Below are 16,972 nucleotides of genomic sequence, written 5' to 3'. Positions count from 1 at the left end.
GGATAAGCTATTCGGGTTATATAGAATACAGAGGAGAAGCGATCGTGAAAATAAGTTATGTAAGCATAGAACTAGCTTAGATGTCAGTGGCTCATTTTTTTCACAGATTCGTCAACCTATAGAACAAGTTGTCGGCACATGCAGTGAGTGCAGATTTGCTGAAAGCTTTTCCAATGGGAGATGGACAAGCTGCTGATTCTGGCCAATATAACTCAAAGAAAGAATTTTCTTTTATTCATTCCTGGGATGTGGGCGTCACTGGTAAGGCCAGCATTTATTTCCAATCACTAATTGCCCTTGAGAAGGTGATGGTGAGCCGTCCTCTTGAACTGCTGCAGTCCTCGCGATGAAGGTACTTCCAGAGTGCTGATAGGGAGGCATTTCCAGGATTTTGACTCAGCGATATGAAGGAATGGCGATATATTTTTAAGTCAGGAATGTGTGTGACATGGAGGGGAAATTGGAAGTGATGGTGTTCCCATGTGCTTGCTGCCCTTGTCCATCTAGGTGGTAAAGGTCGTGGGTTTGGGAGGTGGTGTCGAAGAAGCCTTGGCGAATTTCTGCAGTGCATCTTGTAGATGGTGCACACAGCAGTCATGGTGCACCGATGGTGGAAGGAGTGAATGTTTATGGTGATGGATGGGGTGCCAATCAAGCGGGCTACTTTGTCCTGGATGGTGTCAAACTTCTTGAGTGTTGTTTGAACTACACTCATCCAGGCAAGTGGAGAGTATTCCATCATGCTCCTGACTTGTGCCTTGTAGATGGTGGAAAAGCTTTGGGGAGTCAGAAGGTGAGACACTCGCCGCAGAATACCCAGCCTCTGACCTGCTCTTGCAGCCACAGTATTTATGTGGCTGGTCCAGTTAAGTTTCTGGTCAATTGTGACCCCCCAGGTTGTTGATGTTGGGGTATTCAGTGATGGTAATGCCATTGAATGTCAAGGAATGCTCGTTAAATGTTCTCTTTTTGGAGATAATCATTGCCTGGCGCGAATGTTACTTGCCACTTATCAGCCCAAGCCTGAATGTTGTCCAGGTCTTGCTGCATGCAGGTCTAGACTGCTTCATTATCTGAGGAGTTGCGAATGGAACTGAACACTGTACAATCATCATCAGACATCCCCATTTCTGAACTTATGATAGAGGGAAGGCCATTGATGAAGTAGCTGAAGATGGTTGGGCCAAGGATACTGCCTGAGAAACTCCTGCAGCGATGTCCTGGGGCTGAGATGATTGGCCTCAACCACAACCATCTTCCTTTGTGCTACATATGACTCTAGCCAGTGGAGAGCCTTTTCTCTGATTACCATTGACTTCAATTTTACTAGGGCTCCTTGATGCCACACTTGGTCAAATGCTGCCTCACATCACCTCTGGAATTCAGCTCTTTTGTCCATGTTTGGACCAAGGCTGTAATGAGGTCTGGAGCCGAGTGGTCCTGGCGAAACCCAAACTGAACATCGGTGAGTAAGTGTCACTTGATAGCACTGTCAACAACACATTCCATTATTTTGCTGATGATTGTGAGTAGACTGTTTGGGTGGTAATTGGCCAGATTGGATTTGTTCTGTTTTTTGTGGACAGAACATACCTGAGTAATTTTCCACTTTGTTGGTTAGATGTCAGTGTTGTAGCTGTACTGGAACAGCTTGGCTAGAGGTGCGGCTACTTCTGGAGTACAAGTCTTCAGCAGAACAGCCGGGATGTTGTCGGGGCCCGTAGCCTTTGCTGTATCCAGTGCGCTCAGCTGTTTCTTGATATCACATGCATTGAATCAATTTGGCTGAAGACCTCTGTGATGGTGGGTCCTCAGGAGGAAACCGAAATGGATCACCACTCGGCACTTCTGGCTGAAGATGGTTGCAAACGTTTCAGCCTTGTCTTTTGCACTTGCATGTTAGGCTCAGCCATCGTTGAGGATGGGGATGGTTATAGAGCCTCCTTCTCCCATCAGTTGTTTAATTGTTCATCGCCATTCATGACTGGATGTGGCAGGACTGCAGAGCTTCGATCTGAAGAGCTGGGCAATTATTTGGGCTGGAGGGCCACTTAACAAGTTTTGGTGAGCTGTTGAGGGCTGCCCACCAGTGTTGCCCCGAAGGAGCGTGGCTGCATGATCGGGCAACAATCGCGCAGTCCTGCGCAGGCCGCTTCCAGATCCTGCCGCTGGAAGAGATACTGCGCATGCATGGCTGAATAGTGGCCGGCCGCGCAGCACATTTAAAGGGACCGCATGCGGAAAAAAAATAGAGTGAACATTGCATAAACATAAACATTGCATAAACATGAATCAGATGATGGTCAGATACTATCTTATATGAACAACAGGTATTCGATACTGCTTAGAAATGAATCAAAGATAAAAGTTGAAAATGTTATGGCATCTTCTGGTCTCTGTAAGTCAGTGCTGTAAAACAGAACTGTACCTTCTTTAGAGCTTGTGTCAGCATCAATTTCCCACCTCAGTCATCTTTATGTTCCTCTGCAAAGATTGCTAATGCCTACCCAGTTGGTGCCAGATGAGAACTCCCGTGCCGTCGTACTCTGGATACCGGGAGAGGAAAAGTTGCAGCACTGGTCACATTCTTCAATAAAAGAATTGTGGAGATGAGCAGCCATGACACCACTCTAAAATGGATAGGCCATATTCAAGTATTTTGTGCATTCTGGGTATGGATGTGCGCCATTGGGGCCCAGAATCAAGGAACGGATCCTTATAATATCGGCCAAGGAAAATCGCCTTTGCGAATTACTAATTTGAATGAAGTATTACTATGGTTTTCCCTTGGCTGAGGTTCGGGTCTGTCTCTGACCCATGGGAAGTGAAAGTGGATAGACGAATGTGCAGCTCGAGCTCCGACTCGCGTTCCATTTCTATTCCATCCAGCATGCCGGATCGAATGATTTGGTGGGCCTGATATGGCCCCAGGGCCATATTTTTCTCACTCAATAACATGCTGCTTCCTTTGTTTAGCATGCACGTAGTCCTGTGTTGCAGCTTCCCAAGCTGGCACTTCATTTCCAGGTATGCCTGGTGCTGCTCTTGGCATGCTCTTCTGTGCTCCTCATTGAACCAGGGTTAGTCACCCGGCTTGATGGCAATGGTAGAGTGAGGGATATGCCTGAGGTTACAGATTGTGGTGGAATACAAATCTGCTGCTACTGATGGCCCACAGTGCCTAATGGATGCCAAGTTTTGAGCTGCTAGATCTGTTCTGAATCTATCCCATTTAGCAAGGTATCGTGCCATATAACACAATGGAGGGTGTCATAAGAACATAAGAACATAAGAAATAGGAACAGGAGTAGGCCATACAGCCCCTCGAGTCTGCTCCGCCATTCAATAAGGTCATGGCTGATCTGATCATGGATTCAGCTCCACTTCCCCACCCGCTCCCCATAACCCCTTATTCCCTTATTGTTTAAGAAACTGTCTATTTCTGTCTTAAATTTATTCAATGTCCCAGCTTCCACAGCTCTCTGAGCCAGCAAATTACACAGATTTACAACCCGCTGAGAGAAGAAATTCCTCCTCATCTCAATTTTAAATGGGCGGACCCTTATTCTAAGATCATGCCCTCTAGTTCTAGTCCCAATCAATGGAAACATCCTCTCTGCATCCACCTTGTCAAGCCCCCTCATAATCTTATACATTTCGATAAGATCACCTCTCATTCTTCTGAATTCCAATGAGTAGAGACCCAACCTACTCAACCTTTCCTCATAAGTCAACTCCCTCATCTCCAGAATCAACCTAGTGAACCTTCTCTGAACAGCACACCCAGCCCAGTCGACCCTGCAAAGTCCTCCTCACTAACATCTGTAGACTTGCGCTAAAATTGGGAGAGCTGTCCCACAGATTTATTAAGCAACAGCCTGACATAGTCATACTCACAGAATCATACCTTTCAGACAATATCCCAGACTCCTCCATCACCATCTCTGTCCCACCGGCAGTACTCCTCTATGTTGGACAACACTTGGAAGAAGCACTGAGGGTAGCAAGGGCACAGAATGTACTCTAGCTGGAGGACTTCAATGTCCTCGGTGTGAGGATGGGACTTCATCTCCACAATGACTGTGCGGTGGTCACTGCTATCAATGCTACCATGGACAGATACATCTGCGACAGGTAGATTGGTCAAGTAGATTTTTCCCTGGCGTTGGTTCTCCCACCACCTGCTGCAGGCCCAGTTTGGCAGTTATGTCCTTCAGTTTTCGGCCAGCTTGGTCAGTAGTGGTGCTGCTGAGCCAATCTTGGTGATGGACATTGAAGTCCCCCACCCAGAGTACATTCTGTGCCCTTGCTACCCTCAGTGCTTCTTCCAAGTGTTGTTCAACATGGAGGAGTACTGATTCATCAGCTGAGGGAGGGCGGTAGGTTGTAATCAGCAGGAGATTTCCTTGGCTTGACCTGATGCCATAAGACTTCATGGGGTCAATGTTGAGGACTCTCTCCCGACTGTATACCACTGTGCTATCAGATCTGGTGGGTCTATCCTGCCGGTGGGACAGAGATGGTGATGGAGGAGTCTGGGACGTTGTCTGAAAGGTATGATTCTGTGGGTATGACTATGTCAGGCTGTTGCTTGACTAGTCTGTGGGACAGCTCTCCCAATTGTGACGCAAGTCCACAGATGTTAGTGAGGAGGACTTTGCAGGATCGACTGGGCTGGATGTGCTGTTGTTGTGTCCGAAGCCGATGCCAAGTTCGGTGCCGGGTGGTCCATCCGGTTTTATTCTTATTATTGTTTCTCACAGCAGTTTGTTACAACTGCGTGGCTTGCTCGGTCATGTCAGAGGGCAGTTAGGAGTCGACCACATTGCTGTGGATCTGGAGCCACATATAGGCCAGACCAGGTAAGGACCGCAGATTTCCTTCCCTAAAGGACATTAGTGAACCAGATGGGTTTTTACAACAATCTGTTAGTTTCATAGTCACCATTACTGGTATTTCAGATTTATTTAATTAACTGAATTTAAATTCCACAGTTGCCGTGGTGGTATTTGAACTCATGTCTCCGGATTATTAGCCCAGGCCTCTGGATTACTAGTCCAGTAACATAACCATTAAATTACTGTTCCCATCATTTATATAGTGGCTTTCATGACCTCACGATGTTCCAAAGTGCTTTATAGTCAATTAAGTACTTTCAAAATAGGCAGTTCAGAGAAGGTTCACTAGATTGATTCCTGAGGTGAAGGGGTTGTCATATGAAGAAAGGCTGAGCAGTTTGGGCCTGTACTCATTGGAGTTTAGAAGAATGAGAGATGATTTTATTGAAACGTATAAGATTCTGAGGGGGCTTGACAGGGTAGATGCAGAGAGGATGTTTCCACTCGCGGGGAAATCTAGAACTAGGGGGCATAGCCTGAGAATAAGGGGTCGCCCATTTAAAACGGAAATGAGGAAGAATTTTTTCTCTCAGAGGGTCGTGAATCTTTAGAATTCTCTACTCCAGAGAGCAGTGGAGGCTGGGTCATTGAATAATTTTAAAGTGGAGATAGATAGAATTTTGAAGGATAAGGGAGTCAAGGGTTATGGGGAGCGGGCATAACTGAAGTGGAGTGGAGGAGCCTACTATCAGCAAGGGCAGACATTGATGACGAGGTCCAACACCGCCTCCAGTGCGCCAGCGCAGCCTTCGGTCGCCTGAGGAAGAGAGTGTTTGAAGACCAAGACCTCAAATCTGGCACCAAGCTTATGGTCTACAGGGCAGTAGTGATACCTGCCATCCTATATGGCTCAGAGACGTGGACTATATATAGCAGACACCTCAAAGCGCTGGAGCAGTACCACCAGCGCTGCCTCTGCAATATCCTGCAAATCCACTGGGAGGACAGATGCACCAACATCAGTGCCCTCACCCAGGCCAACATCCCCAGCATCGAAGTGCTGACCACACTTGACCAATTCCGTTGGGTGGACCACATCGTCCGCATGCCCAACACGAGACTCCCTAAGCAAATGCTCTACTCGGAACTCCTACATGGCAAGCGAGCCCCAGGTGGCAGAGGAAACATTTCAAGGATACCCTCAAAGCCTCCTTTATAAAGAGTAACATCACCACCGGCACCTAGGAATCCCTGGCTCGACCGCCCAAAGTGAAGGAAGAGCATCCAGGAGGGTGCTGAGCACCTCGAGTCTGATCACCGAGAGCATGCAGAAATCTAGCGCAGACAGCGGAAGGAGTGTGCGGCAAACTAGGCTCCCCACCCACCCTTTCCTTCAACCACTGTCTGCCCCACCTGTTACAGAGACCAAGACCTCAAATCTGGCACCAAGCTTATGGTCTACAGGGCAGTAGTGATAGCTGCCATCCTATATGGCTCAGAGACGTGGACTATATATAGCAGACACCTCAAAGCAATCCCACTCCAGGAACTTAAGCACATAAATAATTTCGGCTGACACTCCAGTGCAGTGCTGCACAATCGGTTTGAGGGGTGATCTTATAGAAACATTTAAAATAATGAAAGAGATAGACAAGATAGAGGCAGAGAGGTTGTTTCCACTGGTCGAGGAGACTAGAACTAGGGGGCACAGCCTCAAAATATGGGGGAGCCAATTTAAAACCGAGTTGAGAAGGAATTTCTTCTCTCAGAGGGTTGTGAATCTGTGGCATTCTCTGCCCAAAGAAGCAGTTGAGACTAGCTCATTGAATGTATTCAAGTCACAGATAGATAGATTTTTAACCAACAAGGGAATTAAGGGTTATGGAAAGCGGGCGAGTAAGTGGAGCTGAGTCCACGGCCAGATCAGCCATGATCTTGTTGAATGGCGGAGCAGGCTTGAGGGGCTAGATGGCCTACTCCTGTTCCTAATTCTTATGTTCTTATGTTCTTATGTAACTAGCCTCAACAACTTTCTGTGGTTCACAATTCTCTGAGTGAAGAAGTTTCTCCTCATCGCGATCCTAAATGGCTTACCCCTTACCCTTAGACTGTGACCCCTGGGTTCTGGACTTCCCCAACAAGATAGCCTACTCCTGCTCCTATTTCTTATGTTATGTTCTTAAAATGTTGTAATGCAGGGAATGCAGATGTAAGCGGTTGCCAGTTTGCACACAGCAAGGTCCCACAATCAGCAATGAAATAAATGAGCAATTAAATGTTTTTACTGGTGTTGGTTGAGGATTACATGTTGGCCAGGACATCGGGGAGAACTTCTCTCCCTATCTTTGATTACTGCTATGTGATCTTTTATGTTCACCTGAGAGAGCAGGTTTAATGTCTCATCTGTAAGACATCACCTCCAACAGTACAACACTCCCTCAGCACTGCACTGGAGTGCCAGCCTAGATTATGTGTTCAAATCTCTGGAGTGGGATTTGAGCCTACAACCTTCTGACTCAGAGGCAAAAGTGCCACCAATTGAGCCAAGGCTGACACCGAACAAAAGGCTGACAACTATATATGGAAGGTAGATTGGTATTGAGGGATGTGTCTCGCAGTTACCGTAGTATCCTGGAACTTGCTTAATTACCATCAGGACTTAGAGAGGAATTACCCAGATTTATTCCTAAGGTTTTTTACACCTTCCCTGAGAGATTGAGTAACTGGTGGGAAGGGATGGTGCTCATGGTGTGCTGAAGTTACAACATGGTAGTATGGAACAGCCTCAAGTGACCAGCTAGTCTTTTCCTGTCCTTCTTTTTCGTACGTTCATACAATCAGTGGATCCCCAGCTCAATTATGGCCCCATAACGGCAAGAAGTTGATTGAAGCAAGGCTCAGGTGTTTATCAAATATGTTTTTGGATTTTGTACTGCATCTGGTCCTTTTTAGGTCAGTTTTCTTAACTGCAGATTTTAGTAAGTGTTAAATTGTGTCTCCATTAATGTGGTAAATTCAAGCAGTCAAGTGGGTGATTCATGTTAAGATCACAGTGCATTTTAGAACCACATTTCACTGGAAAATTGAAGTTGATCTCAAGAGGACTCTTTCCTCGAGAAAAAGAAAAAGCATAAATACTGGAGCCATTTCAGTTTTGGCAGTTTTGTTAGCGATTTGTGACAGAATGTGGAGGAAAAAAATCACTCAGGCAGTCTTTTTCATCTCAGGCATGTATCAAATAAGCAAGAATACTTATTCAAATCTGTCGGAAAATTATGATTTCTCTTAAAAGTCTCTTTTGATCTTCAGTTATTGTAGTGCGCATGCAGAATGAAACATGTTTTTTTGCCATCCCTATCGACCAACAGGGGAATACAATATGAACTGGCATGAATGCAACTGAAATAAGAACATAGTGAATATGTAAATAAAAATGATGGGGGTAATTTTGGATTTGGAAGAAATGTATAATGGGTGGCTGATCTGATATTGTCAGTCACACACTGTCACAAGAAATCAAAATTACCCCCATTGAGTTTTGGATTTTATAAATGTTAATCAGATTGAAGGTTGGCATGCAGGTGCAGCAGGCGGTGAAGAAGGCAAATGGCATGTTGGCCTTCATAGCAAGGGAATTTGAGTATAGGAGCAGGGAGGTCTTGCTGCAGCTGTACAGGGCCTTGGTGAGGCCTCACCTGGAATATTGTGTTCAGTTTTGGTCTCCTAATCTGAGGAAGGACGTTCTTGCTATTGAGGGAGTGCAGCGAAGGTTCACCAGACTGATTCCCGGGATGGCAGGACTGACATATGAGGAGAGACTGGATCGACTGGACGTGTATTCACTGGAGTTTAGAAGAATGAGAGGGGATTTCATAGAAACATATAAAATTCTGACGGGTTTAGACAGGTTAAATGCAGGAAGAATGTTCCCAATGTTGGGGGAGTCCAGAACCAGGGGTCACAGTCTCAGGATAAAGGGTAAGCCATTTAGGATCGAGATGAGGAGAAACTTCTTCACTCAGAGAGTTATTAACATGTGAAATTCTCTTCTGCAGAGAATTGTTGATGCCAGTTCGTTAGATATATTCAAGAGGGAGTTGGATATGGCCCTTACGGCTAAAGGGATCAAGGGGTATGGAGAGAAAACAGTAAAGGGGTACTGAGGTGAATGATCAGCCATGATCTTATTGAATAGTGGTGCAGGCTCGAAGGGCTGAATGGCCTACTCCTGCACCTATTTTCTATGTTTCTATGTTTCTGAGTAGCTCGAGTTGAGCCCTTGATTCCCAGGGGTAGATCTTAACTTTTTGCGATAGTGTAAAACAGGTGATAGTGAATTGGCAGTCCGTTTTACATCTCTCCCAATTTTTATTTTCACTTACTTCTTGGAATTTGGGAACCTTCCTGCCACTTAACTTATGTGCCTCAGTTCGGTGCATTTCTGAAGTTATCAACCAAATGGTGTAATAGAGCTCCAGCTAGTGGACTACTGATGCAATGCAACTACTGATGCATTGACAATAAAAGGTCATGTGACACAGTCCTTATGAAGGACCCATTTTGTAGTGTGTGCTGGTGTTCGTGGCGTCTGCAAAGATATCACAAATGGCGGGGGAATGGGAGACTAATACTGTCTGACTAACCCCCCAGAAAAAAAATTCCCTCACAAATTCACTCTTAAACTCCCAACACCTTCTTTTCTGTCTGTCTTCTCCGCCCCTCCACTTCTGCCATTGTTGACCTGTTCTGATGCTTCCTCACCTCTGCCTTCAATGTCCTCATCTCTATTCACTGTCTTTCACCCCTGCCGTTCCATAGCTCAAGTCCCCTTTTCTCCACAATGAGTCACCTTCTCAAACCTTTTTCTGCACCCCCTTAACCCTCACCTCCATTAGCAAATATGAAGAGCTCATGGATTTTGTTTATCTCTAAGATGAAGACCATTTCTGCAGCTTTCTCTGCCACTATATCCTTCTTCTCTTATTTGTGACCTCCCTGTCTTGCATCAACCTCAGCTCTGATCTAGAATCAGGAACCCATCTGTACTGTCAAACGAACTTGCAGGCCTAGTAATTCTATGGTGTTGCGATTGTTTTTCAGGCACATAAATGTCTAATATGGCGGGCAAGAAATGCATGCTCATTTCCAGCCGAAGATGTCCAGCGTGCACACCAGAACGGTTTACAGCAATGAATAACATATGTAAATAAGGGTTCTACACTTGTTGTGGGACCTTTTTGTGATAATTAGCTGCCACGAGTTAAACTTGCCCAGCAACTCATGACGCTCACAGGCAGGAGGGCCCGTTCGCCAGCAGTATTTAAAGGGATTGTGCAGTACTTGCAGGTTAGTTGCTAGTTTGTCATTTCAGGCTGCTGGTTAATTTCTGCATGTTTTTAGGTCTGTTATTTGACTCCAGAAAGTCAATGCAACAAAGAAGGAACTTTGTTTGTGACATCATTGTGAGATGTTGAGAGAATGTGCCTGTCATGGTGGAATAGCTGGTATGCAGTGTGTCAGATATGAGGGGTGAGAAAGTGACGATTGCAAAAGCAGTGAGTGTGTGAGTATGAGGAGAAGGAGGTGTTGTGAAGTGTGGTGGAGTAATTGTAGGAGATGAAGGGATGAGTAAATGATGGTTTGTCTCTGACAGAGGCAATTCCCATACACCTTCCCCCACAAGTTGAGGAAACAGAATAAGTCGCCAGATTCCTTCCCAGCCTAATTCCCAGATCTTCTCTCCTTCAATACCAACTAATGCCTCAGGATGTAATTCATGGAGGATCTTCTAATCCAGGTGAATGGTTAAATCCATCATAGCAACTCATAGAGCTGTCACTGGTGGCAAGCATCTTAAGAGGGCATTTTACAGGACCCAGAAGTCTAGCATAGGGTTCCTATGATGATATCGACTTGTAGGGAAGCCTTTACTTGAAGGTTTACAAAACCCGGATGGAAGTACTTTTTCTGCTGGTGTCACAATCAAAACTTCAATTTACCAGGGCATGAAGTACAAAGCCTTGTATTGCATCGTCTGATGCTGTTAGATCAGGGTCTCTTTCTCTTGACTCCACATTGTCATGATCTTTTCTTATCACCTACTGCTGACCCCATGCAATGACAGTTGCAAATTTTCAGAGGTTGAATTTCTTTCAAAGAATGGGGAGGATTGTACCTACAGTGGGTTTTCTGACATTCTAATTGCATTTTGGGGTGATTTTGATCTTGTATAAATAAAGTAAATGGCAAGAAACGTCTCTAATACTTATGGAACTCAAGGAAGCAAGATATAATTTTGTACCTCAAATAGTTGTGTTTCTAACACCCTCAACAAGTTTTGTTGAATATCATTGAACTGATAAATATTTAATATAATAATATAAAGATGGATTTTCTTTCTCACTGGAACAGCCATTTATTTCAGAAAAGCTTAAATAACAAGATGCCTGAACTCATGGCAGTGCAAGGTAATGGTAGCTCCAACAACAACACCAGAATCCACTATCGAAGACAAAGAGCTGCATTTATCTAGCATTTTCATTTCTTCAGGACATCCCAGCGCACTTTATAGCCAATGAATTACTGTTAATATGGAGGCAAATACGGCTACCAATTTGCATACAACAAGATTCCACAAACATCAAATGAGATAAATGACCAGCTAATCTTTTCTTTGAAGTGTTGGTTGAGAGAGAATAGTTGCTTAGAACACCAGCGAGAGCTAAACTTCAGTGAAGTACTGAGGGGGTGCTGCACTGCTGTCTTTCATATGAGATGTTAAGCCTCTCAGGTGAACATAAAAGACCCCATGACATTATTTTAAGAAGACCAGGGGAGTTTTCCTAGTGCCCTGGTGAATATTTATATCTCAACCAACATCACTGAAAAAGATTATCTGGTCATTATCTTATTGCTGCTTGTGGGACCTTGCTGTGTACCACATCTCCTAAATTACAACAGTGACTACATGTCAAAAATACTTAATTGGCTGTCAAGTACTTTAGGACATACTTAGGTTATGAAAGGTACTATATAACTGCAAGTTCTTTTTTTCTTTACCCTGTTATTCAGCAAATAGTGCCATGGGTTCTTTATGTCCACTTGAATAGGTGGAGAGGACCTTAGTTTAATGACTCATGTTAAGACAGCATTTCCAACAGAACACCATTCCTTTAGTACTGCACTGGAGTGTTAGCCGAGATTATGGTGCTCATGTCCTGGAGTGGGGCTTGAATCTATGATCTTCCGACTCAGAAGCGAAAGTACTACCAACGGAGCCAAACTGACATGGAGGTGGCTCTCCCTGTGCTACCCAAGCCAGCATCCGGTGATGAACTTAACAGCTTTAATGTAGGTTTGGTGGAATCCCAACAGGTGGGTCTCACACAGTCGCTGGCACGCTGAAGTAAACTTGCCAAATTTGTATGGCCATCAGTTGGGAGGACCATGTGAATAAGTGGTCACTTGCCTCAGCAACTCTGACTAGTTTGCTTCAGGGTTGCCACCAACCATGTGAGATCTGCCAGTTGGGAGTCAGCAGCAGCACCGCACAAAGCCCAACAGCAAAGCAGTTTTAAATAGCTACCACCGTTGGCGCTGAATGCTACGGCTCATCGTCTTGTTCCCAGCCTGCCTGGATAGATCTTCCACCGATGTGAGGGAAGTTTCTCTTTTTTCTCTGGTCACAAAGTTTGTCAGTGTGCAATTGTTTCAATGTTGCGGCCAGTAATACAAAATCCACCCCTAACACAGACAGGAAAAACTCACTGGCGCTGACAGTCTCTCATATTCTGGAATCATTTCCACTAGGAGCAGTTCCGCCATATTAATGAGGATTGTTAATAAGTAAAACATGTTTGTCTTTGTCTTTCTTGTACATCAAACTCTAACCCTGAACATTTAGGAAGTCAGTGTTCCCATTTATGTGAAGGGCGAATGGTATTTTTGTATTGCCATTACATCTGAAAACCCTGGAGGGAAAAAAAGAGTTTTGTCTGTCTGTCACCTTCTATTTATTTCTGCTGATTGTAATATCTTTCCTAATATATTTTTATATTTATAAACACAAAACAAGAATCTGACAATTTAAACTTTCAGTCAGGAAATGAATGCGACGGCTAAATTACCATTTGTGAGCAATAATCAGTGCACTCTGGAAAAAAATGTGAATTTCAAATGACATAAACATACAAGAAACGAAGAACGTCAACTTAACAACTGACTTATCATACCCTGAAATTGACAGCCTGAAATACATGTCTGAATTTCTGAGTATCCTCGAGCAGGCATCCTCTTATATTATTCAAGTACAGCCAAGAAAATATTAGTTTAGAGCAATAACATTCAAGGCTCCTTGTAAAAAAGGACAGTAATTTAAAGGATTATTACATCTGGTCCAAATCTCTCAAAAATCAAAATACAGACATTTTAGAAAATGTGGAGGACATGTCAGCTTTTCTTAGAGAAATGAAATGAAAACAACTCGTTAAATTCTACCCTGCACAGAGCTGTTTCTGTCGACCTGGGAGTTAAGCTGCACAGTGCCTCTGGACGTTGTTCAGAAGGTCCCTTTTCATTTTATTGACCAATCTGACCAGGATGTTTTGACTGTAGTACTGATATTAAATATAGTTCCCATCATAATATAGTGACAGTCCTGCTACCCACGCATTCTCTGCAGGTCTAAAACACTGCCTGACGTTTTGTCATTGGATATTTAGGCTGTCGGACAGCTAGCAGAAAGGAATGGCAGTCATTTTAACATCAGGCAATAGTGTAAAATGTGCAATATCGAATTAGCCACTCAATATACCACGGCAGAATTTAATTTCCATTGAAGTCAAAGGAAGGGGAAATTGGCCTTGGTGTATAACGGGTGGCTAATTCGACTGTCACCCAAAGTTAAAATGACCCCAAATAACTTTTAAATGAGTACTTCTCATGAAGAAACTTACATTTATATTGTTATATATGTAAACCTGTAAATACCTTGTTTAACCACCAGAGGGCTCATCCCCTGGAGTCCCAAGGGATCCCATAATCCCTTGGGAGTACCTATACATAAGGAGGCCTCACAGGCTGGAGAGGCACTCTGGAGACCTGAAATAAAGGACTACGGTCACACATTACTTTAAGCTTACAGTATCTGGTCAGATTCTTTATTCAAGACATAACAACTGGTGACGAGATACAGATGACGAATCCCACCACAACAATGCAGAGAACCGTGGGCATCCTGGAGAAATTTTCAGAGGGAGATGATTAGGAAACCTTCGTGGAGCGACTCAACCAATACTTTGTGGCCAATGAGCTGGAAGGAGAAGCGAACGCTGCCAAACGAAGGGCGATCCTCCTCACCATTTGCGGGGCACCAACGTATGGCCTCATGAAAAATCTGCTCGCTCCAGCGAAACCCAGAGAGGTCGTACGATGATTTGTGCACATTGGTCCGGGAGCATCTAAATCCGAAGGAAAGTGTTCTGATGGCGAGATACCGGTTCTACACGTACAAGAGGTCTGAAGGCCAGGAAGTGGCAAGCTACGTCGCCGAGCTAAAGCGTCTTGCAGGACATTGCGAATTTGAAGGACACTTGGTGCACATGCTCAGGAATTTCTTTGTACTTGGCAATGGCCATGAAGTAATACTTCACAAACTTTTGACTGTAGAGACCCCAACCTTGAGTAAAACCATAGCGATAGCCCAGGCGTTCATCGCCACCAGTGGCAATACCAAACAAATCTCTCAGCACACGAGTGCTGCTGCAAGTACCATGAACAAAGTAATGTTGTTTTCGAATCGTCACATACTGGGCAGGACTCCCATGCCTGCAGATACACGTCCACAGATGTCTCAGAGTCCACCATCAAGGGTGGTGAATGCAAAGCCATTAACACCTTGTTGGCGCTGCGGAGGTGATCATTGCTTTAATTCATGCCGCTTCAAAGGATATGTTTGCAAGGGCTGTGGAACAATGGGACACCTCCAACGTATGTGCAGGCGAGCTGCAAACCCTGCTAATCCTGCAAACCACCATGTTACAGAGGAGGACAGATCCATGGTGGATCACGATGAACTAGAGCCTCAGACTGTGGAGGCAGAGGTTTATGACACATATTTACCACAAGGTGTCCCCCGATAATGCTGAAGGTTGAATTAAATGGACTCCCGGTGTCAATGGAGCTGGACACAGGCACGAGCCAGTCCATAATGAGCAAAAAGACTTTTGATAAATTGTGGTGCAGCAAGACCTCAAGGCCAGTCCTGACTCCCATTCGTACTAAACTGAGAACGTAAACAAAGGAACTGATTCCCGTAATTGGCAGTGCTACCATAAAGGTCTCCTACGATGGAGCGGTGCACAATTTACCACTCTGGGTGGTATCGGACGATGGCCCCACGCTGTTCGGGAGGAGCTGGCTGAGAAAGATACGCTGGAGCTGGGATGACATCCGAGCGCTCTCGTCTGTGGACGACATTTCATGTGCCCGGGTCCTAAACAAGTTCCCCTCGCTGTTCGAACCCAACATCAGGAAGTTCCAAGGAGCAAAAGTGCAGATCTACTTGATTCCGGGGACACGACCCATCCATCACAAGGCGAGAATGGTACTGTACATGATGAGAGAGAGGATGGAGATCGAGCTGGACCGGCTGCAACGAGAGGGCATCATTTCGCCGATCGAATTCAACAAGTGGGCCAGTCCTCAAGGAAGACGGCACCATCAGAATCTGTGGTGATTACAAAGTAACTATCAATCTTTTCTCCCTGCAGGATCAATACCCGCTACTAAAGGCAGACGACCTATTTGCGACGCTGGCGGGAGGAAAAACGAAGCTGGGCTTGACCTCGGCCTACATGACGCAGGAGTTGGAGGAATCATCGAAGGGCCTCACCTGCACAAAGGTCTCTTCATTTACAACAGATGCCCGTTTGGGATTCGATCAGCCACGGCGATATTCCAGAGGAACATGGAAAGCTTGCTGAAGTCAGTTCCACTCACCGTGGTCTTCCAGGACTAAATCTTTGTTGCAGGTCGGGATACCGGTTAGCACCTGCAGAACCTGGAGGAAGTTCTTAGTCAGCTTAATCGTGTGGGGCTCAGGTTAAAACGCTTGAAGTGCATTTTCCTGGCGCCTGAAGTGGAGTTCCTGGGGAGAAGAATCGTGGCGGATGTCATCAGGCCCACCGATTCGAAGACTGAGGCAATCAAGAACGCACCGAGACCACAGAACGTGACAGAGCTGCGGTCGTTTCTAGGACTCCTGAACTACTTTGGTAACTTCTTACCGGGTCTTAGCACACTGTTAGAACCACTGCACTCTTTACTGGGTATGGCATAAAAGCCAAGAAAATGCCTTTGAGAAAGCTAGGAAACTGTTATGCTCAAACGAATTGCTTGTGTTGTATGATCCATGTAAGTGTTTGGTACTAGCATGTGCTGCGTTGTCCTACGGTGTCGGGTGTGTATTGCAACAAGCTAATGAATCTGGGAAATTGCAACCGGTTGCTTATGCATCCAGAAGTCTGTCTAAGGCCGAGAGGGCCTACAGTATGATCGAAAAAGAAGCATTAGCGTGTGTTTATGGGGTAAAGAAAATGCATCAATATCTGTTTGGTTTCAAATTTGAATTGGAAACCGACCATAAGCCACTTATATCCCTCTTTTCTGAAAGTAAGGGGATAAATACGAAAGCATCGGCCTGCATCCAGAAATGGGCATTCACCTTGTCCGCATACATCTACGCCATCCGCCACAGGCCAGGCACAGAAAACTGTGCCGATGCTCTCAGCAGGCTGCCATTGCCCACCACAGGGGTGGAGATGGCGCAGCCTGCAGATTTAATTATGGTAATGGAAGCATTCGAGAGTGAGCAATCACATGTTACCGCCCGATAGATTAGAACCTGGACGAGCCAGGGCCCATTACTGTCCTTAGTAAAAAACTGTGTGCTCCACGGGAGTTGGTCTAGTGTCCCGTTAGAGATGCAAGAAGAAATAAAGCTGTACCAGCGGAGCAGAGATGAAATGTCCATACAGGCAGACTGCCTCCTATGGGGTAATTGCGTAGTGGTGCCAAAAAAGGGCAGGGACACTTTCATTAGTGACCTCCACAGTACCAACCCAGGCATTGTAATG

The 16,972-nt window shown here is 45.2% G+C and overlaps 1 protein-coding gene across 1 annotated transcript in view; it reads left to right on the top strand.

Annotated features, from left to right (window-relative positions):
- Positions 1-16,972, top strand: part of pou6f2 (POU class 6 homeobox 2) — an 868,195-nt gene that overhangs the window by 581,315 nt on the left and 269,908 nt on the right. The gene's annotated exons all lie outside the window — the stretch shown is intronic.

Source organism: Pristiophorus japonicus, chromosome 1 (assembly GCF_044704955.1).
Source record: "Pristiophorus japonicus isolate sPriJap1 chromosome 1, sPriJap1.hap1, whole genome shotgun sequence".
Taxonomy (NCBI): Eukaryota; Metazoa; Chordata; class Chondrichthyes; family Pristiophoridae; genus Pristiophorus; species Pristiophorus japonicus.
The sequence above is the reverse complement of the archived record's forward strand: the minus strand, read 5'-3'. Positions and strand labels throughout refer to the sequence as shown.